Genomic DNA, 26184 nt, shown 5'->3' with positions numbered 1-26184 from the left:
ATCGACAGATGTGCTCTTGAAATGCGTCAGAGCCTACTGTTTTGTAGGAGCGCTAAATTCCAAAAAGTAACTACATTAAAAAAAAAACCTGTTCCCGTCCGACCACCGAAGATAAGCAACAGTGTTTATATTCGGATCGGCGACCGCCTGGGAACTCTGGCTGTCTTCATTTCTTGCTTTCTTGTCGCTACCCCTGACAGCCGTTTTTTCATGCTACCTTTCTCATGTGACAAAGATGCTTCCATACTGATTTTAAACTATCGTAAGGTACGATATTAAGGAACTCAGTTTGAAAAGAGTGCGCCAAGGAAGACTTCCAAAGAGTCTCTGGAAATAACAAAACAGTATGAAGTGACAGAAATGTTGTGAAATACGTCAGGGCATATTGTTTTGTAGCAGTGCACAACGGCAAATTTGTAAACAAAAATTTACCTTTCGTCGCTACAAGAGATGGATACTTTGTCGAAAAGCCTGTGTCTTGTGTGCATGTTTTCGCACCTTTCCGCGGCACGGCGCGGCACAGAGCTGCTCTGGTAGCTCCGAACGGCCGCACACGTCGCCTCGGACACGCCGGTTCGGCCCGCGCAAATCTCGCAGATGTTCCTCGTGCTTGTGCTGTCATATGGACCGCGACCCGAGCGGCAGCGAGCGGCAGTCGAGCAAAGTCGGGACAAGTCGGGACGGAAGGTGACAGCCGATTATGCACCGTATCGAATTACGCAAATATCTAGAAGCGCGACGCGTGTCAGGCAGGTGAGAACGCTTCTCTCGGTCCAGCAGGACACCGCCACACCCCGCGCACTCCACCCGCCGCCCGGCCGCGCGCAATCCCTGCGACGGACAACAATAACAAGGTGCGTCTCCCGCGAGTGTCGGAGGCCGCACGAACCAAACGAATGACAGGAGGTGCAACGAGCAGCTGTGTTGTGCGTCTGACCCACGTGGCGGCGCGCAGCACTGCGCGTCGCCTTCGAGGTGGAAGGACGTGCTTTGCGTCAAATGTGCCACCGAAAATGGCGATTGCGTGTATTGGGAGGAGAGGCGAAGCCTTCTTGTGCCGTGCGGCTACAGTATAAGGACGCCAACGGCCATACCATGTTGAATGCACCGGTTCTCGTCCGATCACCGAAGTTAAGCAACATCGGGCCCGGTTAGTACTTGGATGGGTGACCGCCTGGGAACACCGGGTGCTGTTGGCTCCCTCTCTTCTTTTAAATTTTATGTCACTACACCTGCCAGCCCTCTTTTCATACAAACTGTCAGGTGCGACAAAGATGCTTCCACAAGCATTTTAAACTACTGTATTAAACGTAAGATGCGAAATTACAGTAATGAACTCAGTTTGTACAAGAATGCGCGGAGGAAGAGTGCTAGGAACTCGTTGAAAATAACGAAACACTGCGAATCGACAGATGTGCTCTTGAAATGCGTCAGAGCCTACTGTTTTGTAGGAGCGCTAAATTCCAAAAAGTAACTACATTAAAAAAAAACCTGTTCCCGTCCGACCACCGAAGATAAGCAACAGTGTTTATATTCGGATCGGCGACCGCCTGGGAACTCTGGCTGTCTTCATTTCTTGCTTTCTTGTCGCTACCCCTGACAGCCGTTTTTTCATGCTACCTTTCTCATGTGACAAAGATGCTTCCATACTGATTTTAAACTATCGTAAGGTACGATATTAAGGAACTCAGTTTGAAAAGAGTGCGCCAAGGAAGACTTCCAAAGAGTCTCTGGAAATAACAAAACAGTATGAAGTGACAGAAATGTTGTGAAATACGTCAGGGCATATTGTTTTGTAGCAGTGCACAACGGCAAATTTGTAAACAAAAATTTACCTTTCGTCGCTACAAGAGATGGATACTTTGTCGAAAAGCCTGTGTCTTGTGTGCATGTTTTCGCACCTTTCCGCGGCACGGCGCGGCACAGAGCTGCTCTGGTAGCTCCGAACGGCCGCACACGTCGCCTCGGACACGCCGGTTCGGCCCGCGCAAATCTCGCAGATGTTCCTCGTGCTTGTGCTGTCATATGGACCGCGACCCGAGCGGCAGCGAGCGGCAGTCGAGCAAAGTCGGGACAAGTCGGGACGGAAGGTGACAGCCGATTATGCACCGTATCGAATTACGCAAATATCTAGAAGCGCGACGCGTGTCAGGCAGGTGAGAACGCTTCTCTCGGTCCAGCAGGACACCGCCACACCCCGCGCACTCCACCCGCCGCCCGGCCGCGCGCAATCCCTGCGACGGACAACAATAACAAGGTGCGTCTCCCGCGAGTGTCGGAGGCCGCACGAACCAAACGAATGACAGGAGGTGCAACGAGCAGCTGTGTTGTGCGTCTGACCCACGTGGCGGCGCGCAGCACTGCGCGTCGCCTTCGAGGTGGAAGGACGTGCTTTGCGTCAAATGTGCCACCGAAAATGGCGATTGCGTGTATTGGGAGGAGAGGCGAAGCCTTCTTGTGCCGTGCGGCTACAGTATAAGGACGCCAACGGCCATACCATGTTGAATGCACCGGTTCTCGTCCGATCACCGAAGTTAAGCAACATCGGGCCCGGTTAGTACTTGGATGGGTGACCGCCTGGGAACACCGGGTGCTGTTGGCTCCCTCTCTTCTTTTAAATTTTATGTCACTACACCTGCCAGCCCTCTTTTCATACAAACTGTCAGGTGCGACAAAGATGCTTCCACAAGCATTTTAAACTACTGTATTAAACGTAAGATGCGAAACTACAGTAATGAACTCAGTTTGTACAAGAATGCGCGGAGGAAGAGTGCTAGGAACTCGTTGAAAATAACGAAACACTGCGAATCGACAGATGTGCTCTTGAAATGCGTCAGAGCCTACTGTTTTGTAGGAGCGCTAAATTCCAAAAAGTAACTACATTAAAAAAAACCTGATCCCGTCCGACCACCGAAGATAAGCAACAGTGTTTATATTCGGATCGGCGACCGCCTGGGAACTCTGGCTGTCTTCATTTCTTGCTTTCTTGTCGCTACCCCTGACAGCCGTTTTTTCATGCTACCTTTCTCATGTGACAAAGATGCTTCCATACTGATTTTAAACTATGGTAAGGTACGATATTAAGGAACTCAGTTTGAAAAGAGTGCGCCAAGGAAGACTTCCAAAGAGTCTCTGGAAATAACAAAACAGTATGAAGTGACAGAAATGTTGTGAAATACGTCAGGGCATATTGTTTTGTAGCAGTGCACAACGGCAAATTTGTAAACAAAAATTTACCTTTCGTCGCTACAAGAGATGGATACTTTGTCGAAAAGCCTGTGTCTTGTGTGCATGTTTTCGCACCTTTCCGCGGCACGGCGCGGCACAGAGCTGCTCTGGTAGCTCCGAACGGCCGCACACGTCGCCTCGGACACGCCGGTTCGGCCCGCGCAAATCTCGCAGATGTTCCTCGTGCTTGTGCTGTCATATGGACCGCGACCCGAGCGGCAGCGAGCGGCAGTCGAGCAAAGTCGGGACAAGTCGGGACGGAAGGTGACAGCCGATTATGCACCGTATCGAATTACGCAAATATCTAGAAGCGCGACGCGTGTCAGGCAGGTGAGAACGCTTCTCTCGGTCCAGCAGGACACCGCCACACCCCGCGCACTCCACCCGCCGCCCGGCCGCGCGCAATCCCTGCGACGGACAACAATAACAAGGTGCGTCTCCCGCGAGTGTCGGAGGCCGCACGAACCAAACGAATGACAGGAGGTGCAACGAGCAGCTGTGTTGTGCGTCTGACCCACGTGGCGGCGCGCAGCACTGCGCGTCGCCTTCGAGGTGGAAGGACGTGCTTTGCGTCAAATGTGCCACCGAAAATGGCGATTGCGTGTATTGGGAGGAGAGGCGAAGCCTTCTTGTGCCGTGCGGCTACAGTATAAGGACGCCAACGGCCATACCATGTTGAATGCACCGGTTCTCGTCCGATCACCGAAGTTAAGCAACATCGGGCCCGGTTAGTACTTGGATGGGTGACCGCCTGGGAACACCGGGTGCTGTTGGCTCCCTCTCTTCTTTTAAATTTTATGTCACTACACCTGCCAGCCCTCTTTTCATACAAACTGTCAGGTGCGACAAAGATGCTTCCACAAGCATTTTAAACTACTGTATTAAACGTAAGATGCGAAACTACAGTAATGAACTCAGTTTGTACAAGAATGCGCGGAGGAAGAGTGCTAGGAACTCGTTGAAAATAACGAAACACTGCGAATCGACAGATGTGCTCTTGAAATGCGTCAGAGCCTACTGTTTTGTAGGAGCGCTAAATTCCAAAAAGTAACTACATTAAAAAAAACCTGATCCCGTCCGACCACCGAAGATAAGCAACAGTGTTTATATTCGGATCGGCGACCGCCTGGGAACTCTGGCTGTCTTCATTTCTTGCTTTCTTGTCGCTACCCCTGACAGCCGTTTTTTCATGCTACCTTTCTCATGTGACAAAGATGCTTCCATACTGATTTTAAACTATGGTAAGGTACGATATTAAGGAACTCAGTTTGAAAAGAGTGCGCCAAGGAAGACTTCCAAAGAGTCTCTGGAAATAACAAAACAGTATGAAGTGACAGAAATGTTGTGAAATACGTCAGGGCATATTGTTTTGTAGCAGTGCACAACGGCAAATTTGTAAACAAAAATTTACCTTTCGTCGCTACAAGAGATGGATACTTTGTCGAAAAGCCTGTGTCTTGTGTGCATGTTTTCGCACCTTTCCGCGGCACGGCGCGGCACAGAGCTGCTCTGGTAGCTCCGAACGGCCGCACACGTCGCCTCGGACACGCCGGTTCGGCCCGCGCAAATCTCGCAGATGTTCCTCGTGCTTGTGCTGTCATATGGACCGCGACCCGAGCGGCAGCGAGCGGCAGTCGAGCAAAGTCGGGACAAGTCGGGACGGAAGGTGACAGCCGATTATGCACCGTATCGAATTACGCAAATATCTAGAAGCGCGACGCGTGTCAGGCAGGTGAGAACGCTTCTCTCGGTCCAGCAGGACACCGCCACACCCCGCGCACTCCACCCGCCGCCCGGCCGCGCGCAATCCCTGCGACGGACAACAATAACAAGGTGCGTCTCCCGCGAGTGTCGGAGGCCGCACGAACCAAACGAATGACAGGAGGTGCAACGAGCAGCTGTGTTGTGCGTCTGACCCACGTGGCGGCGCGCAGCACTGCGCGTCGCCTTCGAGGTGGAAGGACGTGCTTTGCGTCAAATGTGCCACCGAAAATGGCGATTGCGTGTATTGGGAGGAGAGGCGAAGCCTTCTTGTGCCGTGCGGCTACAGTATAAGGACGCCAACGGCCATACCATGTTGAATGCACCGGTTCTCGTCCGATCACCGAAGTTAAGCAACATCGGGCCCGGTTAGTACTTGGATGGGTGACCGCCTGGGAACACCGGGTGCTGTTGGCTCCCTCTCTTCTTTTAAATTTTATGTCACTACACCTGCCAGCCCTCTTTTCATACAAACTGTCAGGTGCGACAAAGATGCTTCCACAAGCATTTTAAACTACTGTATTAAACGTAAGATGCGAAATTACAGTAATGAACTCAGTTTGTACAAGAATGCGCGGAGGAAGAGTGCTAGGAACTCGTTGAAAATAACGAAACACTGCGAATCGACAGATGTGCTCTTGAAATGCGTCAGAGCCTACTGTTTTGTAGGAGCGCTAAATTCCAAAAAGTAACTACATTAAAAAAAAAACCTGTTCCCGTCCGACCACCGAAGATAAGCAACAGTGTTTATATTCGGATCGGCGACCGCCTGGGAACTCTGGCTGTCTTCATTTCTTGCTTTCTTGTCGCTACCCCTGACAGCCGTTTTTTCATGCTACCTTTCTCATGTGACAAAGATGCTTCCATACTGATTTTAAACTATCGTAAGGTACGATATTAAGGAACTCAGTTTGAAAAGAGTGCGCCAAGGAAGACTTCCAAAGAGTCTCTGGAAATAACAAAACAGTATGAAGTGACAGAAATGTTGTGAAATACGTCAGGGCATATTGTTTTGTAGCAGTGCACAACGGCAAATTTGTAAACAAAAATTTACCTTTCGTCGCTACAAGAGATGGATACTTTGTCGAAAAGCCTGTGTCTTGTGTGCATGTTTTCGCACCTTTCCGCGGCACGGCGCGGCACAGAGCTGCTCTGGTAGCTCCGAACGGCCGCACACGTCGCCTCGGACACGCCGGTTCGGCCCGCGCAAATCTCGCAGATGTTCCTCGTGCTTGTGCTGTCATATGGACCGCGACCCGAGCGGCAGCGAGCGGCAGTCGAGCAAAGTCGGGACAAGTCGGGACGGAAGGTGACAGCCGATTATGCACCGTATCGAATTACGCAAATATCTAGAAGCGCGACGCGTGTCAGGCAGGTGAGAACGCTTCTCTCGGTCCAGCAGGACACCGCCACACCCCGCGCACTCCACCCGCCGCCCGGCCGCGCGCAATCCCTGCGACGGACAACAATAACAAGGTGCGTCTCCCGCGAGTGTCGGAGGCCGCACGAACCAAACGAATGACAGGAGGTGCAACGAGCAGCTGTGTTGTGCGTCTGACCCACGTGGCGGCGCGCAGCACTGCGCGTCGCCTTCGAGGTGGAAGGACGTGCTTTGCGTCAAATGTGCCACCGAAAATGGCGATTGCGTGTATTGGGAGGAGAGGCGAAGCCTTCTTGTGCCGTGCGGCTACAGTATAAGGACGCCAACGGCCATACCATGTTGAATGCACCGGTTCTCGTCCGATCACCGAAGTTAAGCAACATCGGGCCCGGTTAGTACTTGGATGGGTGACCGCCTGGGAACACCGGGTGCTGTTGGCTCCCTCTCTTCTTTTAAATTTTATGTCACTACACCTGCCAGCCCTCTTTTCATACAAACTGTCAGGTGCGACAAAGATGCTTCCACAAGCATTTTAAACTACTGTATTAAACGTAAGATGCGAAACTACAGTAATGAACTCAGTTTGTACAAGAATGCGCGGAGGAAGAGTGCTAGGAACTCGTTGAAAATAACGAAACACTGCGAATCGACAGATGTGCTCTTGAAATGCGTCAGAGCCTACTGTTTTGTAGGAGCGCTAAATTCCAAAAAGTAACTACATTAAAAAAAACCTGATCCCGTCCGACCACCGAAGATAAGCAACAGTGTTTATATTCGGATCGGCGACCGCCTGGGAACTCTGGCTGTCTTCATTTCTTGCTTTCTTGTCGCTACCCCTGACAGCCGTTTTTTCATGCTACCTTTCTCATGTGACAAAGATGCTTCCATACTGATTTTAAACTATGGTAAGGTACGATATTAAGGAACTCAGTTTGAAAAGAGTGCGCCAAGGAAGACTTCCAAAGAGTCTCTGGAAATAACAAAACAGTATGAAGTGACAGAAATGTTGTGAAATACGTCAGGGCATATTGTTTTGTAGCAGTGCACAACGGCAAATTTGTAAACAAAAATTTACCTTTCGTCGCTACAAGAGATGGATACTTTGTCGAAAAGCCTGTGTCTTGTGTGCATGTTTTCGCACCTTTCCGCGGCACGGCGCGGCACAGAGCTGCTCTGGTAGCTCCGAACGGCCGCACACGTCGCCTCGGACACGCCGGTTCGGCCCGCGCAAATCTCGCAGATGTTCCTCGTGCTTGTGCTGTCATATGGACCGCGACCCGAGCGGCAGCGAGCGGCAGTCGAGCAAAGTCGGGACAAGTCGGGACGGAAGGTGACAGCCGATTATGCACCGTATCGAATTACGCAAATATCTAGAAGCGCGACGCGTGTCAGGCAGGTGAGAACGCTTCTCTCGGTCCAGCAGGACACCGCCACACCCCGCGCACTCCACCCGCCGCCCGGCCGCGCGCAATCCCTGCGACGGACAACAATAACAAGGTGCGTCTCCCGCGAGTGTCGGAGGCCGCACGAACCAAACGAATGACAGGAGGTGCAACGAGCAGCTGTGTTGTGCGTCTGACCCACGTGGCGGCGCGCAGCACTGCGCGTCGCCTTCGAGGTGGAAGGACGTGCTTTGCGTCAAATGTGCCACCGAAAATGGCGATTGCGTGTATTGGGAGGAGAGGCGAAGCCTTCTTGTGCCGTGCGGCTACAGTATAAGGACGCCAACGGCCATACCATGTTGAATGCACCGGTTCTCGTCCGATCACCGAAGTTAAGCAACATCGGGCCCGGTTAGTACTTGGATGGGTGACCGCCTGGGAACACCGGGTGCTGTTGGCTCCCTCTCTTCTTTTAAATTTTATGTCACTACACCTGCCAGCCCTCTTTTCATACAAACTGTCAGGTGCGACAAAGATGCTTCCACAAGCATTTTAAACTACTGTATTAAACGTAAGATGCGAAACTACAGTAATGAACTCAGTTTGTACAAGAATGCGCGGAGGAAGAGTGCTAGGAACTCGTTGAAAATAACGAAACACTGCGAATCGACAGATGTGCTCTTGAAATGCGTCAGAGCCTACTGTTTTGTAGGAGCGCTAAATTCCAAAAAGTAACTACATTAAAAAAAACCTGATCCCGTCCGACCACCGAAGATAAGCAACAGTGTTTATATTCGGATCGGCGACCGCCTGGGAACTCTGGCTGTCTTCATTTCTTGCTTTCTTGTCGCTACCCCTGACAGCCGTTTTTTCATGCTACCTTTCTCATGTGACAAAGATGCTTCCATACTGATTTTAAACTATGGTAAGGTACGATATTAAGGAACTCAGTTTGAAAAGAGTGCGCCAAGGAAGACTTCCAAAGAGTCTCTGGAAATAACAAAACAGTATGAAGTGACAGAAATGTTGTGAAATACGTCAGGGCATATTGTTTTGTAGCAGTGCACAACGGCAAATTTGTAAACAAAAATTTACCTTTCGTCGCTACAAGAGATGGATACTTTGTCGAAAAGCCTGTGTCTTGTGTGCATGTTTTCGCACCTTTCCGCGGCACGGCGCGGCACAGAGCTGCTCTGGTAGCTCCGAACGGCCGCACACGTCGCCTCGGACACGCCGGTTCGGCCCGCGCAAATCTCGCAGATGTTCCTCGTGCTTGTGCTGTCATATGGACCGCGACCCGAGCGGCAGCGAGCGGCAGTCGAGCAAAGTCGGGACAAGTCGGGACGGAAGGTGACAGCCGATTATGCACCGTATCGAATTACGCAAATATCTAGAAGCGCGACGCGTGTCAGGCAGGTGAGAACGCTTCTCTCGGTCCAGCAGGACACCGCCACACCCCGCGCACTCCACCCGCCGCCCGGCCGCGCGCAATCCCTGCGACGGACAACAATAACAAGGTGCGTCTCCCGCGAGTGTCGGAGGCCGCACGAACCAAACGAATGACAGGAGGTGCAACGAGCAGCTGTGTTGTGCGTCTGACCCACGTGGCGGCGCGCAGCACTGCGCGTCGCCTTCGAGGTGGAAGGACGTGCTTTGCGTCAAATGTGCCACCGAAAATGGCGATTGCGTGTATTGGGAGGAGAGGCGAAGCCTTCTTGTGCCGTGCGGCTACAGTATAAGGACGCCAACGGCCATACCATGTTGAATGCACCGGTTCTCGTCCGATCACCGAAGTTAAGCAACATCGGGCCCGGTTAGTACTTGGATGGGTGACCGCCTGGGAACACCGGGTGCTGTTGGCTCCCTCTCTTCTTTTAAATTTTATGTCACTACACCTGCCAGCCCTCTTTTCATACAAACTGTCAGGTGCGACAAAGATGCTTCCACAAGCATTTTAAACTACTGTATTAAACGTAAGATGCGAAACTACAGTAATGAACTCAGTTTGTACAAGAATGCGCGGAGGAAGAGTGCTAGGAACTCGTTGAAAATAACGAAACACTGCGAATCGACAGATGTGCTCTTGAAATGCGTCAGAGCCTACTGTTTTGTAGGAGCGCTAAATTCCAAAAAGTAACTACATTAAAAAAAACCTGATCCCGTCCGACCACCGAAGATAAGCAACAGTGTTTATATTCGGATCGGCGACCGCCTGGGAACTCTGGCTGTCTTCATTTCTTGCTTTCTTGTCGCTACCCCTGACAGCCGTTTTTTCATGCTACCTTTCTCATGTGACAAAGATGCTTCCATACTGATTTTAAACTATGGTAAGGTACGATATTAAGGAACTCAGTTTGAAAAGAGTGCGCCAAGGAAGACTTCCAAAGAGTCTCTGGAAATAACAAAACAGTATGAAGTGACAGAAATGTTGTGAAATACGTCAGGGCATATTGTTTTGTAGCAGTGCACAACGGCAAATTTGTAAACAAAAATTTACCTTTCGTCGCTACAAGAGATGGATACTTTGTCGAAAAGCCTGTGTCTTGTGTGCATGTTTTCGCACCTTTCCGCGGCACGGCGCGGCACAGAGCTGCTCTGGTAGCTCCGAACGGCCGCACACGTCGCCTCGGACACGCCGGTTCGGCCCGCGCAAATCTCGCAGATGTTCCTCGTGCTTGTGCTGTCATATGGACCGCGACCCGAGCGGCAGCGAGCGGCAGTCGAGCAAAGTCGGGACAAGTCGGGACGGAAGGTGACAGCCGATTATGCACCGTATCGAATTACGCAAATATCTAGAAGCGCGACGCGTGTCAGGCAGGTGAGAACGCTTCTCTCGGTCCAGCAGGACACCGCCACACCCCGCGCACTCCACCCGCCGCCCGGCCGCGCGCAATCCCTGCGACGGACAACAATAACAAGGTGCGTCTCCCGCGAGTGTCGGAGGCCGCACGAACCAAACGAATGACAGGAGGTGCAACGAGCAGCTGTGTTGTGCGTCTGACCCACGTGGCGGCGCGCAGCACTGCGCGTCGCCTTCGAGGTGGAAGGACGTGCTTTGCGTCAAATGTGCCACCGAAAATGGCGATTGCGTGTATTGGGAGGAGAGGCGAAGCCTTCTTGTGCCGTGCGGCTACAGTATAAGGACGCCAACGGCCATACCATGTTGAATGCACCGGTTCTCGTCCGATCACCGAAGTTAAGCAACATCGGGCCCGGTTAGTACTTGGATGGGTGACCGCCTGGGAACACCGGGTGCTGTTGGCTCCCTCTCTTCTTTTAAATTTTATGTCACTACACCTGCCAGCCCTCTTTTCATACAAACTGTCAGGTGCGACAAAGATGCTTCCACAAGCATTTTAAACTACTGTATTAAACGTAAGATGCGAAATTACAGTAATGAACTCAGTTTGTACAAGAATGCGCGGAGGAAGAGTGCTAGGAACTCGTTGAAAATAACGAAACACTGCGAATCGACAGATGTGCTCTTGAAATGCGTCAGAGCCTACTGTTTTGTAGGAGCGCTAAATTCCAAAAAGTAACTACATTAAAAAAAAACCTGTTCCCGTCCGACCACCGAAGATAAGCAACAGTGTTTATATTCGGATCGGCGACCGCCTGGGAACTCTGGCTGTCTTCATTTCTTGCTTTCTTGTCGCTACCCCTGACAGCCGTTTTTTCATGCTACCTTTCTCATGTGACAAAGATGCTTCCATACTGATTTTAAACTATCGTAAGGTACGATATTAAGGAACTCAGTTTGAAAAGAGTGCGCCAAGGAAGACTTCCAAAGAGTCTCTGGAAATAACAAAACAGTATGAAGTGACAGAAATGTTGTGAAATACGTCAGGGCATATTGTTTTGTAGCAGTGCACAACGGCAAATTTGTAAACAAAAATTTACCTTTCGTCGCTACAAGAGATGGATACTTTGTCGAAAAGCCTGTGTCTTGTGTGCATGTTTTCGCACCTTTCCGCGGCACGGCGCGGCACAGAGCTGCTCTGGTAGCTCCGAACGGCCGCACACGTCGCCTCGGACACGCCGGTTCGGCCCGCGCAAATCTCGCAGATGTTCCTCGTGCTTGTGCTGTCATATGGACCGCGACCCGAGCGGCAGCGAGCGGCAGTCGAGCAAAGTCGGGACAAGTCGGGACGGAAGGTGACAGCCGATTATGCACCGTATCGAATTACGCAAATATCTAGAAGCGCGACGCGTGTCAGGCAGGTGAGAACGCTTCTCTCGGTCCAGCAGGACACCGCCACACCCCGCGCACTCCACCCGCCGCCCGGCCGCGCGCAATCCCTGCGACGGACAACAATAACAAGGTGCGTCTCCCGCGAGTGTCGGAGGCCGCACGAACCAAACGAATGACAGGAGGTGCAACGAGCAGCTGTGTTGTGCGTCTGACCCACGTGGCGGCGCGCAGCACTGCGCGTCGCCTTCGAGGTGGAAGGACGTGCTTTGCGTCAAATGTGCCACCGAAAATGGCGATTGCGTGTATTGGGAGGAGAGGCGAAGCCTTCTTGTGCCGTGCGGCTACAGTATAAGGACGCCAACGGCCATACCATGTTGAATGCACCGGTTCTCGTCCGATCACCGAAGTTAAGCAACATCGGGCCCGGTTAGTACTTGGATGGGTGACCGCCTGGGAACACCGGGTGCTGTTGGCTCCCTCTCTTCTTTTAAATTTTATGTCACTACACCTGCCAGCCCTCTTTTCATACAAACTGTCAGGTGCGACAAAGATGCTTCCACAAGCATTTTAAACTACTGTATTAAACGTAAGATGCGAAACTACAGTAATGAACTCAGTTTGTACAAGAATGCGCGGAGGAAGAGTGCTAGGAACTCGTTGAAAATAACGAAACACTGCGAATCGACAGATGTGCTCTTGAAATGCGTCAGAGCCTACTGTTTTGTAGGAGCGCTAAATTCCAAAAAGTAACTACATTAAAAAAAACCTGATCCCGTCCGACCACCGAAGATAAGCAACAGTGTTTATATTCGGATCGGCGACCGCCTGGGAACTCTGGCTGTCTTCATTTCTTGCTTTCTTGTCGCTACCCCTGACAGCCGTTTTTTCATGCTACCTTTCTCATGTGACAAAGATGCTTCCATACTGATTTTAAACTATGGTAAGGTACGATATTAAGGAACTCAGTTTGAAAAGAGTGCGCCAAGGAAGACTTCCAAAGAGTCTCTGGAAATAACAAAACAGTATGAAGTGACAGAAATGTTGTGAAATACGTCAGGGCATATTGTTTTGTAGCAGTGCACAACGGCAAATTTGTAAACAAAAATTTACCTTTCGTCGCTACAAGAGATGGATACTTTGTCGAAAAGCCTGTGTCTTGTGTGCATGTTTTCGCACCTTTCCGCGGCACGGCGCGGCACAGAGCTGCTCTGGTAGCTCCGAACGGCCGCACACGTCGCCTCGGACACGCCGGTTCGGCCCGCGCAAATCTCGCAGATGTTCCTCGTGCTTGTGCTGTCATATGGACCGCGACCCGAGCGGCAGCGAGCGGCAGTCGAGCAAAGTCGGGACAAGTCGGGACGGAAGGTGACAGCCGATTATGCACCGTATCGAATTACGCAAATATCTAGAAGCGCGACGCGTGTCAGGCAGGTGAGAACGCTTCTCTCGGTCCAGCAGGACACCGCCACACCCCGCGCACTCCACCCGCCGCCCGGCCGCGCGCAATCCCTGCGACGGACAACAATAACAAGGTGCGTCTCCCGCGAGTGTCGGAGGCCGCACGAACCAAACGAATGACAGGAGGTGCAACGAGCAGCTGTGTTGTGCGTCTGACCCACGTGGCGGCGCGCAGCACTGCGCGTCGCCTTCGAGGTGGAAGGACGTGCTTTGCGTCAAATGTGCCACCGAAAATGGCGATTGCGTGTATTGGGAGGAGAGGCGAAGCCTTCTTGTGCCGTGCGGCTACAGTATAAGGACGCCAACGGCCATACCATGTTGAATGCACCGGTTCTCGTCCGATCACCGAAGTTAAGCAACATCGGGCCCGGTTAGTACTTGGATGGGTGACCGCCTGGGAACACCGGGTGCTGTTGGCTCCCTCTCTTCTTTTAAATTTTATGTCACTACACCTGCCAGCCCTCTTTTCATACAAACTGTCAGGTGCGACAAAGATGCTTCCACAAGCATTTTAAACTACTGTATTAAACGTAAGATGCGAAACTACAGTAATGAACTCAGTTTGTACAAGAATGCGCGGAGGAAGAGTGCTAGGAACTCGTTGAAAATAACGAAACACTGCGAATCGACAGATGTGCTCTTGAAATGCGTCAGAGCCTACTGTTTTGTAGGAGCGCTAAATTCCAAAAAGTAACTACATTAAAAAAAACCTGATCCCGTCCGACCACCGAAGATAAGCAACAGTGTTTATATTCGGATCGGCGACCGCCTGGGAACTCTGGCTGTCTTCATTTCTTGCTTTCTTGTCGCTACCCCTGACAGCCGTTTTTTCATGCTACCTTTCTCATGTGACAAAGATGCTTCCATACTGATTTTAAACTATGGTAAGGTACGATATTAAGGAACTCAGTTTGAAAAGAGTGCGCCAAGGAAGACTTCCAAAGAGTCTCTGGAAATAACAAAACAGTATGAAGTGACAGAAATGTTGTGAAATACGTCAGGGCATATTGTTTTGTAGCAGTGCACAACGGCAAATTTGTAAACAAAAATTTACCTTTCGTCGCTACAAGAGATGGATACTTTGTCGAAAAGCCTGTGTCTTGTGTGCATGTTTTCGCACCTTTCCGCGGCACGGCGCGGCACAGAGCTGCTCTGGTAGCTCCGAACGGCCGCACACGTCGCCTCGGACACGCCGGTTCGGCCCGCGCAAATCTCGCAGATGTTCCTCGTGCTTGTGCTGTCATATGGACCGCGATCCGAGCGGCAGCGAGCGGCAGTCGAGCAAAGTCGGGACAAGTCGGGACGGAAGGTGACAGCCGATTATGCACCGTATCGAATTACGCAAATATCTAGAAGCGCGACGCGTGTCAGGCAGGTGAGAACGCTTCTCTCGGTCCAGCAGGACACCGCCACACCCCGCGCACTCCACCCGCCGCCCGGCCGCGCGCAATCCCTGCGACGGACAACAATAACAAGGTGCGTCTCCCGCGAGTGTCGGAGGCCGCACGAACCAAACGAATGACAGGAGGTGCAACGAGCAGCTGTGTTGTGCGTCTGACCCACGTGGCGGCGCGCAGCACTGCGCGTCGCCTTCGAGGTGGAAGGACGTGCTTTGCGTCAAATGTGCCACCGAAAATGGCGATTGCGTGTATTGGGAGGAGAGGCGAAGCCTTCTTGTGCCGTGCGGCTACAGTATAAGGACGCCAACGGCCATACCATGTTGAATGCACCGGTTCTCGTCCGATCACCGAAGTTAAGCAACATCGGGCCCGGTTAGTACTTGGATGGGTGACCGCCTGGGAACACCGGGTGCTGTTGGCTCCCTCTCTTCTTTTAAATTTTATGTCACTACACCTGCCAGCCCTCTTTTCATACAAACTGTCAGGTGCGACAAAGATGCTTCCACAAGCATTTTAAACTACTGTATTAAACGTAAGATGCGAAACTACAGTAATGAACTCAGTTTGTACAAGAATGCGCGGAGGAAGAGTGCTAGGAACTCGTTGAAAATAACGAAACACTGCGAATCGACAGATGTGCTCTTGAAATGCGTCAGAGCCTACTGTTTTGTAGGAGCGCTAAATTCCAAAAAGTAACTACATTAAAAAAAACCTGATCCCGTCCGACCACCGAAGATAAGCAACAGTGTTTATATTCGGATCGGCGACCGCCTGGGAACTCTGGCTGTCTTCATTTCTTGCTTTCTTGTCGCTACCCCTGACAGCCGTTTTTTCATGCTACCTTTCTCATGTGACAAAGATGCTTCCATACTGATTTTAAACTATGGTAAGGTACGATATTAAGGAACTCAGTTTGAAAAGAGTGCGCCAAGGAAGACTTCCAAAGAGTCTCTGGAAATAACAAAACAGTATGAAGTGACAGAAATGTTGTGAAATACGTCAGGGCATATTGTTTTGTAGCAGTGCACAACGGCAAATTTGTAAACAAAAATTTACCTTTCGTCGCTACAAGAGATGGATACTTTGTCGAAAAGCCTGTGTCTTGTGTGCATGTTTTCGCACCTTTCCGCGGCACGGCGCGGCACAGAGCTGCTCTGGTAGCTCCGAACGGCCGCACACGTCGCCTCGGACACGCCGGTTCGGCCCGCGCAAATCTCGCAGATGTTCCTCGTGCTTGTGCTGTCATATGGACCGCGACCCGAGCGGCAGCGAGCGGCAGTCGAGCAAAGTCGGGACAAGTCGGGACGGAAGGTGACAGCCGATTATGCACCGTATCGAATTACGCAAATATCTAGAAGCGCGACGCGTGTCAGGCAGGTGAGAACGCTTCTCTCGGTCCAGCAGGACACCGCCACACCCCGCGCACTCCACCCGCCGCCCGGCCGCGCGCAATCCCTGCGACGGACAACAATAACAAGGTGCGTCTCCCGCGAGTGTCGGAGGCCGCACGAACCAAACGAATGACAGGAGGTGCAACGAGCAGCTGTGTTGTGCGTCTGACCCACGTGGCGGCGCGCAGCACTGCGCGTCGCCTTCGAGGTGGAAGGACGTGCTTTGCGTCAAATGTGCCACCGAAAATGGCGATTGCGTGTATTGGGAGGAGAGGCGAAGCCTTCTTGTGCCGTGCGGCTACAGTATAAGGACGCCAACGGCCATACCATGTTGAATGCACCGGTTCTCGTCCGATCACCGAAGTTAAGCAACATCGGGCCCGGTTAGTACTTGGATGGGTGACCGCCTGGGAACACCGGGTGCTGTTGGCTCCCTCTCTTCTTTTAAATTTTATGTCACTACACCTGCCAGCCCTCTTTTCATACAAACTGTCAGGTGCGACAAAGATGCTTCCACAAGCATTTTAAACTACTGTATTAAACGTAAGATGCGAAACTACAGTAATGAACTCAGTTTGTACAAGAATGCGCGGAGGAAGAGTGCTAGGAACTCGTTGAAAATAACGAAACACTGCGAATCGACAGATGTGCTCTTGAAATGCGTCAGAGCCTACTGTTTTGTAGGAGCGCTAAATTCCAAAAAGTAACTACATTAAAAAAAACCTGATCCCGTCCGACCACCGAAGATAAGCAACAGTGTTTATATTCGGATCGGCGACCGCCTGGGAACTCTGGCTGTCTTCATTTCTTGCTTTCTTGTCGCTACCCCTGACAGCCGTTTTTTCATGCTACCTTTCTCATGTGACAAAGATGCTTCCATACTGATTTTAAACTATGGTAAGGTACGATATTAAGGAACTCAGTTTGAAAAGAGTGCGCCAAGGAAGACTTCCAAAGAGTCTCTGGAAATAACAAAACAGTATGAAGTGACAGAAATGTTGTGAAATACGTCAGGGCATATTGTTTTGTAGCAGTGCACAACGGCAAATTTGTAAACAAAAATTTACCTTTCGTCGCTACAAGAGATGGATACTTTGTCGAAAAGCCTGTGTCTTGTGTGCATGTTTTCGCACCTTTCCGCGGCACGGCGCGGCACAGAGCTGCTCTGGTAGCTCCGAACGGCCGCACACGTCGCCTCGGACACGCCGGTTCGGCCCGCGCAAATCTCGCAGATGTTCCTCGTGCTTGTGCTGTCATATGGACCGCGATCCGAGCGGCAGCGAGCGGCAGTCGAGCAAAGTCGGGACAAGTCGGGACGGAAGGTGACAGCCGATTATGCACCGTATCGAATTACGCAAATATCTAGAAGCGCGACGCGTGTCAGGCAGGTGAGAACGCTTCTCTCGGTCCAGCAGGACACCGCCACACCCCGCGCACTCCACCCGCCGCCCGGCCGCGCGCAATCCCTGCGACGGACAACAATAACAAGGTGCGTCTCCCGCGAGTGTCGGAGGCCGCACGAACCAAACGAATGACAGGAGGTGCAACGAGCAGCTGTGTTGTGCGTCTGACCCACGTGGCGGCGCGCAGCACTGCGCGTCGCCTTCGAGGTGGAAGGACGTGCTTTGCGTCAAATGTGCCACCGAAAATGGCGATTGCGTGTATTGGGAGGAGAGGCGAAGCCTTCTTGTGCCGTGCGGCTACAGTATAAGGACGCCAACGGCCATACCATGTTGAATGCACCGGTTCTCGTCCGATCACCGAAGTTAAGCAACATCGGGCCCGGTTAGTACTTGGATGGGTGACCGCCTGGGAACACCGGGTGCTGTTGGCTCCCTCTCTTCTTTTAAATTTTATGTCACTACACCTGCCAGCCCTCTTTTCATACAAACTGTCAGGTGCGACAAAGATGCTTCCACAAGCATTTTAAACTACTGTATTAAACGTAAGATGCGAAATTACAGTAATGAACTCAGTTTGTACAAGAATGCGCGGAGGAAGAGTGCTAGGAACTCGTTGAAAATAACGAAACACTGCGAATCGACAGATGTGCTCTTGAAATGCGTCAGAGCCTACTGTTTTGTAGGAGCGCTAAATTCCAAAAAGTAACTACATTAAAAAAAAAACCTGTTCCCGTCCGACCACCGAAGATAAGCAACAGTGTTTATATTCGGATCGGCGACCGCCTGGGAACTCTGGCTGTCTTCATTTCTTGCTTTCTTGTCGCTACCCCTGACAGCCGTTTTTTCATGCTACCTTTCTCATGTGACAAAGATGCTTCCATACTGATTTTAAACTATGGTAAGGTACGATATTAAGGAACTCAGTTTGAAAAGAGTGCGCCAAGGAAGACTTCCAAAGAGTCTCTGGAAATAACAAAACAGTATGAAGTGACAGAAATGTTGTGAAATACGTCAGGGCATATTGTTTTGTAGCAGTGCACAACGGCAAATTTGTAAACAAAAATTTACCTTTCGTCGCTACAAGAGATGGATACTTTGTCGAAAAGCCTGTGTCTTGTGTGCATGTTTTCGCACCTTTCCGCGGCACGGCGCGGCACAGAGCTGCTCTGGTAGCTCCGAACGGCCGCACACGTCGCCTCGGACACGCCGGTTCGGCCCGCGCAAATCTCGCAGATGTTCCTCGTGCTTGTGCTGTCATATGGACCGCGACCCGAGCGGCAGCGAGCGGCAGTCGAGCAAAGTCGGGACAAGTCGGGACGGAAGGTGACAGCCGATTATGCACCGTATCGAATTACGCAAATATCTAGAAGCGCGACGCGTGTCAGGCAGGTGAGAACGCTTCTCTCGGTCCAGCAGGACACCGCCACACCCCGCGCACTCCACCCGCCGCCCGGCCGCGCGCAATCCCTGCGACGGACAACAATAACAAGGTGCGTCTCCCGCGAGTGTCGGAGGCCGCACGAACCAAACGAATGACAGGAGGTGCAACGAGCAGCTGTGTTGTGCGTCTGACCCACGTGGCGGCGCGCAGCACTGCGCGTCGCCTTCGAGGTGGAAGGACGTGCTTTGCGTCAAATGTGCCACCGAAAATGGCGATTGCGTGTATTGGGAGGAGAGGCGAAGCCTTCTTGTGCCGTGCGGCTACAGTATAAGGACGCCAACGGCCATACCATGTTGAATGCACCGGTTCTCGTCCGATCACCGAAGTTAAGCAACATCGGGCCCGGTTAGTACTTGGATGGGTGACCGCCTGGGAACACCGGGTGCTGTTGGCTCCCTCTCTTCTTTTAAATTTTATGTCACTACACCTGCCAGCCCTCTTTTCATACAAACTGTCAGGTGCGACAAAGATGCTTCCACAAGCATTTTAAACTACTGTATTAAACGTAAGATGCGAAATTACAGTAATGAACTCAGTTTGTACAAGAATGCGCGGAGGAAGAGTGCTAGGAACTCGTTGAAAATAACGAAACACTGCGAATCGACAGATGTGCTCTTGAAATGCGTCAGAGCCTACTGTTTTGTAGGAGCGCTAAATTCCAAAAAGTAACTACATTAAAAAAAAAAACCTGTTCCCGTCCGACCACCGAAGATAAGCAACAGTGTTTATATTCGGATCGGCGACCGCCTGGGAACTCTGGCTGTCTTCATTTCTTGCTTTCTTGTCGCTACCCCTGACAGCCGTTTTTTCATGCTACCTTTCTCATGTGACAAAGATGCTTCCATACTGATTTTAAACTATGGTAAGGTACGATATTAAGGAACTCAGTTTGAAAAGAGTGCGCCAAGGAAGACTTCCAAAGAGTCTCTGGAAATAACAAAACAGTATGAAGTGACAGAAATGTTGTGAAATACGTCAGGGCATATTGTTTTGTAGCAGTGCACAACGGCAAATTTGTAAACAAAAATTTACCTTTCGTCGCTACAAGAGATGGATACTTTGTCGAAAAGCCTGTGTCTTGTGTGCATGTTTTCGCACCTTTCCGCGGCACGGCGCGGCACAGAGCTGCTCTGGTAGCTCCGAACGGCCGCACACGTCGCCTCGGACACGCCGGTTCGGCCCGCGCAAATCTCGCAGATGTTCCTCGTGCTTGTGCTGTCATATGGACCGCGACCCGAGCGGCAGCGAGCGGCAGTCGAGCAAAGTCGGGACAAGTCGGGACGGAAGGTGACAGCCGATTATGCACCGTATCGAATTACGCAAATATCTAGAAGCGCGACGCGTGTCAGGCAGGTGAGAACGCTTCTCTCGGTCCAGCAGGACACCGCCACACCCCGCGCACTCCACCCGCCGCCCGGCCGCGCGCAATCCCTGCGACGGACAACAATAACAAGGTGCGTCTCCCGCGAGTGTCGGAGGCCGCACGAACCAAACGAATGACAGGAGGTGCAACGAGCAGCTGTGTTGTGCGTCTGACCCACGTGGCGGCGCGCAGCACTGCGCGTCGCCTTCGAGGTGGAAGGACGTGCTTTGCGTCAAATGTGCCACCGAAAATGGCGATTGCGTGTATTGGGAGGAGAGGCGAAGCCTTCTTGTGCCGTGCGGCTACAGTATAAGGACGCCAACGGCCATACCATGTTGAATGCACCGGTTCTCGTCCGATCACCGAAGTTAAGCAACATCGGGCCCGGTTAGTACTTGGATGGGTGACCGCCTGGGAACACCGGGTGCTGTTGGCTCCCTCTCTTCTTTTAAATTTTATGTCACTACACCTGCCAGCCCTCTTTTCATACAAACTGTCAGGTGCGACAAAGATGCTTCCACAAGCATTTTAAACTACTGTATTAAACGTAAGATGCGAAATTACAGTAATGAACTCAGTTTGTACAAGAATGCGCGGAGGAAGAGTGCTAGGAACTCGTTGAAAATAACGAAACACTGCGAATCGACAGATGTGCTCTTGAAATGCGTCAGAGCCTACTGTTTTGTAGGAGCGCTAAATTCCAAAAAGTAACTACATTAAAAAAAAAAACCTGTTCCCGTCCGACCACCGAAGATAAGCAACAGTGTTTATATTCGGATCGGCGACCGCCTGGGAACTCTGGCTGTCTTCATTTCTTGCTTTCTTGTCGCTACCCCTGACAGCCGTTTTTTCATGCTACCTTTCTCATGTGACAAAGATGCTTCCATACTGATTTTAAACTATGGTAAGGTACGATATTAAGGAACTCAGTTTGAAAAGAGTGCGCCAAGGAAGACTTCCAAAGAGTCTCTGGAAATAACAAAACAGTATGAAGTGACAGAAATGTTGTGAAATACGTCAGGGCATATTGTTTTGTAGCAGTGCACAACGGCAAATTTGTAAACAAAAATTTACCTTTCGTCGCTACAAGAGATGGATACTTTGTCGAAAAGCCTGTGTCTTGTGTGCATGTTTTCGCACCTTTCCGCGGCACGGCGCGGCACAGAGCTGCTCTGGTAGCTCCGAACGGCCGCACACGTCGCCTCGGACACGCCGGTTCGGCCCGCGCAAATCTCGCAGATGTTCCTCGTGCTTGTGCTGTCATATGGACCGCGACCCGAGCGGCAGCGAGCGGCAGTCGAGCAAAGTCGGGACAAGTCGGGACGGAAGGTGACAGCCGATTATGCACCGTATCGAATTACGCAAATATCTAGAAGCGCGACGCGTGTCAGGCAGGTGAGAACGCTTCTCTCGGTCCAGCAGGACACCGCCACACCCCGCGCACTCCACCCGCCGCCCGGCCGCGCGCAATCCCTGCGACGGACAACAATAACAAGGTGCGTCTCCCGCGAGTGTCGGAGGCCGCACGAACCAAACGAATGACAGGAGGTGCAACGAGCAGCTGTGTTGTGCGTCTGACCCACGTGGCGGCGCGCAGCACTGCGCGTCGCCTTCGAGGTGGAAGGACGTGCTTTGCGTCAAATGTGCCACCGAAAATGGCGATTGCGTGTATTGGGAGGAGAGGCGAAGCCTTCTTGTGCCGTGCGGCTACAGTATAAGGACGCCAACGGCCATACCATGTTGAATGCACCGGTTCTCGTCCGATCACCGAAGTTAAGCAACATCGGGCCCGGTTAGTACTTGGATGGGTGACCGCCTGGGAACACCGGGTGCTGTTGGCTCCCTCTCTTCTTTTAAATTTTATGTCACTACACCTGCCAGCCCTCTTTTCATACAAACTGTCAGGTGCGACAAAGATGCTTCCACAAGCATTTTAAACTACTGTATTAAACGTAAGATGCGAAATTACAGTAATGAACTCAGTTTGTACAAGAATGCGCGGAGGAAGAGTGCTAGGAACTCGTTGAAAATAACGAAACACTGCGAATCGACAGATGTGCTCTTGAAATGCGTCAGAGCCTACTGTTTTGTAGGAGCGCTAAATTCCAAAAAGTAACTACATTAAAAAAAAAACCTGTTCCCGTCCGACCACCGAAGATAAGCAACAGTGTTTATATTCGGATCGGCGACCGCCTGGGAACTCTGGCTGTCTTCATTTCTTGCTTTCTTGTCGCTACCCCTGACAGCCGTTTTTTCATGCTACCTTTCTCATGTGACAAAGATGCTTCCATACTGATTTTAAACTATGGTAAGGTACGATATTAAGGAACTCAGTTTGAAAAGAGTGCGCCAAGGAAGACTTCCAAAGAGTCTCTGGAAATAACAAAACAGTATGAAGTGACAGAAATGTTGTGAAATACGTCAGGGCATATTGTTTTGTAGCAGTGCACAACGGCAAATTTGTAAACAAAAATTTACCTTTCGTCGCTACAAGAGATGGATACTTTGTCGAAAAGCCTGTGTCTTGTGTGCATGTTTTCGCACCTTTCCGCGGCACGGCGCGGCACAGAGCTGCTCTGGTAGCTCCGAACGGCCGCACACGTCGCCTCGGACACGCCGGTTCGGCCCGCGCAAATCTCGCAGATGTTCCTCGTGCTTGTGCTGTCATATGGACCGCGACCCGAGCGGCAGCGAGCGGCAGTCGAGCAAAGTCGGGACAAGTCGGGACGGAAGGTGACAGCCGATTATGCACCGTATCGAATTACGCAAATATCTAGAAGCGCGACGCGTGTCAGGCAGGTGAGAACGCTTCTCTCGGTCCAGCAGGACACCGCCACACCCCGCGCACTCCACCCGCCGCCCGGCCGCGCGCAATCCCTGCGACGGACAACAATAACAAGGTGCGTCTCCCGCGAGTGTCGGAGGCCGCACGAACCAAACGAATGACAGGAGGTGCAACGAGCAGCTGTGTTGTGCGTCTGACCCACGTGGCGGCGCGCAGCACTGCGCGTCGCCTTCGAGGTGGAAGGACGTGCTTTGCGTCAAATGTGCCACCGAAAATGGCGATTGCGTGTATTGGGAGGAGAGGCGAAGCCTTCTTGTGCCGTGCGGCTACAGTATAAGGACGCCAACGGCCATACCATGTTGAATGCACCGGTTCTCGTCCGATCACCGAAGTTAAGCAACATCGGGCCCGGTTAGTACTTGGATGGGTGACCGCCTGGGAACACCGGGTGCTGTTGGCTCCCTCTCTTCTTTTAAATTTTATGTCACTACACCTGCCAGCCCTCTTTTCATACAAACTGTCAGGTGCGACAAAGATGCTTCCACAAGCATTTTAAACTACTGTATTAAACGTAAGATGCGAAATTACAGTAATGAACTCAGTTTGTACAAGAATGCGCGGAGGAAGAGTGCTAGGAACTCGTTGAAAATAACGAAACACTGCGAATCGACAGATGTGCTCTTGAAATGCGTCAGAGCCTACTGTTTTGTAGGAGCGCTAAATTCCAAAAAGTAACTACATTAAAAAAAAAACCTGTTCCCGTCCGACCACCGAAGATAAGCAACAGTGTTTATATTCGGATCGGCGACCGCCTGGGAACTCTGGCTGTCTTCATTTCTTGCTTTCTTGTCGCTACCCCTGACAGCCGTTTTTTCATGCTACCTTTCTCATGTGACAAAGATGCTTCCATACTGATTTTAAACTATGGTAAGGTACGATATTAAGGAACTCAGTTTGAAAAGAGTGCGCCAAGGAAGACTTCCAAAGAGTCTCTGGAAATAACAAAACAGTATGAAGTGACAGAAATGTTGTGAAATACGTCAGGGCATATTGTTTTGTAGCAGTGCACAACGGCAAATTTGTAAACAAAAATTTACCTTTCGTCGCTACAAGAGATGGATACTTTGTCGAAAAGCCTGTGTCTTGTGTGCATGTTTTCGCACCTTTCCGCGGCACGGCGCGGCACAGAGCTGCTCTGGTAGCTCCGAACGGCCGCACACGTCGCCTCGGACACGCCGGTTCGGCCCGCGCAAATCTCGCAGATGTTCCTCGTGCTTGTGCTGTCATATGGACCGCGACCCGAGCGGCAGCGAGCGGCAGTCGAGCAAAGTCGGGACAAGTCGGGACGGAAGGTGACAGCTGATTATGCACCGTATCGAATTACGCAAATATCTAGAAGCGCGACGCGTGTCAGGCAGGTGAGAACGCTTCTCTCGGTCCAGCAGGACACCGCCACACCCCGCGCACTCCACCCGCCGCCCGGCCGCGCGCAATCCCTGCGACGGACAACAATAACAAGGTGCGTCTCCCGCGAGTGTCGGAGGCCGCACGAACCAAACGAATGACAGGAGGTGCAACGAGCAGCTGTGTTGTGCGTCTGACCCACGTGGCGGCGCGCAGCACTGCGCGTCGCCTTCGAGGTGGAAGGACGTGCTTTGCGTCAAATGTGCCACCGAAAATGGCGATTGCGTGTATTGGGAGGAGAGGCGAAGCCTTCTTGTGCCGTGCGGCTACAGTATAAGGACGCCAACGGCCATACCATGTTGAATGCACCGGTTCTCGTCCGATCACCGAAGTTAAGCAACATCGGGCCCGGTTAGTACTTGGATGGGTGACCGCCTGGGAACACCGGGTGCTGTTGGCTCCCTCTCTTCTTTTAAATTTTATGTCACTACACCTGCCAGCCCTCTTTTCATACAAACTGTCAGGTGCGACAAAGATGCTTCCACAAGCATTTTAAACTACTGTATTAAACGTAAGATGCGAAATTACAGTAATGAACTCAGTTTGTACAAGAATGCGCGGAGGAAGAGTGCTAGGAACTCGTTGAAAATAACGAAACACTGCGAATCGACAGATGTGCTCTTGAAATGCGTCAGAGCCTACTGTTTTGTAGGAGCGCTAAATTCCAAAAAGTAACTACATTAAAAAAAAAACCTGTTCCCGTCCGACCACCGAAGATAAGCAACAGTGTTTATATTCGGATCGGCGACCGCCTGGGAACTCTGGCTGTCTTCATTTCTTGCTTTCTTGTCGCTACCCCTGACAGCCGTTTTTTCATGCTACCTTTCTCATGTGACAAAGATGCTTCCATACTGATTTTAAACTATCGTAAGGTACGATATTAAGGAACTCAGTTTGAAAAGAGTGCGCCAAGGAAGACTTCCAAAGAGTCTCTGGAAATAACAAAACAGTATGAAGTGACAGAAATGTTGTGAAATACGTCAGGGCATATTGTTTTGTAGCAGTGCACAACGGCAAATTTGTAAACAAAAATTTACCTTTCGTCGCTACAAGAGATGGATACTTTGTCGAAAAGCCTGTGTCTTGTGTGCATGTTTTCGCACCTTTCCGCGGCACGGCGCGGCACAGAGCTGCTCTGGTAGCTCCGAACGGCCGCCACGTCGCCTCGGACACGCCGGTTCGGCCCGCGCAAATCTCGCAGATGTTCCTCGTGCTTGTGCTGTCATATGGACCGCGACCCGAGCGGCAGCGAGCGGCAGTCGAGCAAAGTCGGGACAAGTCGGGACGGAAGGTGACAGCCGATTATGCACCGTATCGAATTACGCAAATATCTAGAAGCGCGACGCGTGTCAGGCAGGTGAGAACGCTTCTCTCGGTCCAGCAGGACACCGCCACACCCCGCGCACTCCACCCGCCGCCCGGCCGCGCGCAATCCCTGCGACGGACAACAATAACAAGGTGCGTCTCCCGCGAGTGTCGGAGGCCGCACGAACCAAACGAATGACAGGAGGTGCAACGAGCAGCTGTGTTGTGCG

At 51.5% G+C, this 26184-nt stretch overlaps 18 non-coding genes across 18 annotated transcripts; all 18 read left to right on the top strand.

Annotated features, from left to right (window-relative positions):
• The first annotated feature begins 1080 nt into the window (after positions 1-1080).
• On the top strand, positions 1081-1199 carry LOC126314273 (5S ribosomal RNA). Its single transcript, XR_007555744.1, has one exon. It is a non-coding gene; the product is annotated as a 5S ribosomal RNA (ribosomal RNA).
• Positions 1200-2483: 1284 nt separating this feature from the next.
• LOC126314272 (5S ribosomal RNA) lies at positions 2484-2602 on the top strand. Its single transcript, XR_007555743.1, has one exon. It is a non-coding gene; the product is annotated as a 5S ribosomal RNA (ribosomal RNA).
• Positions 2603-3885: 1283 nt separating this feature from the next.
• LOC126314269 (5S ribosomal RNA) lies at positions 3886-4004 on the top strand. The gene has a single exon (XR_007555741.1). It is a non-coding gene; the product is annotated as a 5S ribosomal RNA (ribosomal RNA).
• Positions 4005-5287: 1283 nt separating this feature from the next.
• Positions 5288-5406, top strand: LOC126314268 (5S ribosomal RNA). Its single transcript, XR_007555740.1, has one exon. It is a non-coding gene; the product is annotated as a 5S ribosomal RNA (ribosomal RNA).
• Positions 5407-6691: 1285 nt separating this feature from the next.
• Positions 6692-6810, top strand: LOC126314267 (5S ribosomal RNA). The gene has a single exon (XR_007555739.1). It is a non-coding gene; the product is annotated as a 5S ribosomal RNA (ribosomal RNA).
• Positions 6811-8093: 1283 nt separating this feature from the next.
• On the top strand, positions 8094-8212 carry LOC126314266 (5S ribosomal RNA). Its single transcript, XR_007555738.1, has one exon. It is a non-coding gene; the product is annotated as a 5S ribosomal RNA (ribosomal RNA).
• Positions 8213-9495: 1283 nt separating this feature from the next.
• On the top strand, positions 9496-9614 carry LOC126314265 (5S ribosomal RNA). The gene has a single exon (XR_007555737.1). It is a non-coding gene; the product is annotated as a 5S ribosomal RNA (ribosomal RNA).
• Positions 9615-10897: 1283 nt separating this feature from the next.
• LOC126314264 (5S ribosomal RNA) lies at positions 10898-11016 on the top strand. Its single transcript, XR_007555736.1, has one exon. It is a non-coding gene; the product is annotated as a 5S ribosomal RNA (ribosomal RNA).
• A 1284-nt stretch (positions 11017-12300) lies between these two features.
• Positions 12301-12419, top strand: LOC126314263 (5S ribosomal RNA). Its single transcript, XR_007555735.1, has one exon. It is a non-coding gene; the product is annotated as a 5S ribosomal RNA (ribosomal RNA).
• Positions 12420-13702: 1283 nt separating this feature from the next.
• On the top strand, positions 13703-13821 carry LOC126314262 (5S ribosomal RNA). The gene has a single exon (XR_007555734.1). It is a non-coding gene; the product is annotated as a 5S ribosomal RNA (ribosomal RNA).
• A 1283-nt stretch (positions 13822-15104) lies between these two features.
• On the top strand, positions 15105-15223 carry LOC126314261 (5S ribosomal RNA). The gene has a single exon (XR_007555733.1). It is a non-coding gene; the product is annotated as a 5S ribosomal RNA (ribosomal RNA).
• Positions 15224-16506: 1283 nt separating this feature from the next.
• Positions 16507-16625, top strand: LOC126314260 (5S ribosomal RNA). Its single transcript, XR_007555732.1, has one exon. It is a non-coding gene; the product is annotated as a 5S ribosomal RNA (ribosomal RNA).
• Positions 16626-17908: 1283 nt separating this feature from the next.
• Positions 17909-18027, top strand: LOC126314257 (5S ribosomal RNA). Its single transcript, XR_007555730.1, has one exon. It is a non-coding gene; the product is annotated as a 5S ribosomal RNA (ribosomal RNA).
• Positions 18028-19312: 1285 nt separating this feature from the next.
• Positions 19313-19431, top strand: LOC126314256 (5S ribosomal RNA). Its single transcript, XR_007555729.1, has one exon. It is a non-coding gene; the product is annotated as a 5S ribosomal RNA (ribosomal RNA).
• Positions 19432-20717: 1286 nt separating this feature from the next.
• LOC126314255 (5S ribosomal RNA) lies at positions 20718-20836 on the top strand. Its single transcript, XR_007555728.1, has one exon. It is a non-coding gene; the product is annotated as a 5S ribosomal RNA (ribosomal RNA).
• Positions 20837-22122: 1286 nt separating this feature from the next.
• LOC126314254 (5S ribosomal RNA) lies at positions 22123-22241 on the top strand. The gene has a single exon (XR_007555727.1). It is a non-coding gene; the product is annotated as a 5S ribosomal RNA (ribosomal RNA).
• Positions 22242-23526: 1285 nt separating this feature from the next.
• LOC126314253 (5S ribosomal RNA) lies at positions 23527-23645 on the top strand. Its single transcript, XR_007555726.1, has one exon. It is a non-coding gene; the product is annotated as a 5S ribosomal RNA (ribosomal RNA).
• Positions 23646-24930: 1285 nt separating this feature from the next.
• Positions 24931-25049, top strand: LOC126314252 (5S ribosomal RNA). The gene has a single exon (XR_007555725.1). It is a non-coding gene; the product is annotated as a 5S ribosomal RNA (ribosomal RNA).
• The last annotated feature ends 1135 nt before the right edge of the window (positions 25050-26184 follow it).

This window comes from Schistocerca gregaria, unplaced genomic scaffold (genome assembly GCF_023897955.1).
Source record: "Schistocerca gregaria isolate iqSchGreg1 unplaced genomic scaffold, iqSchGreg1.2 ptg000541l, whole genome shotgun sequence".
NCBI classification, from domain to species: domain Eukaryota; kingdom Metazoa; phylum Arthropoda; class Insecta; order Orthoptera; family Acrididae; genus Schistocerca; species Schistocerca gregaria.
Note: the sequence above shows the minus strand (reverse complement) of the source record. Positions and strands in the feature narration are given on the sequence as shown.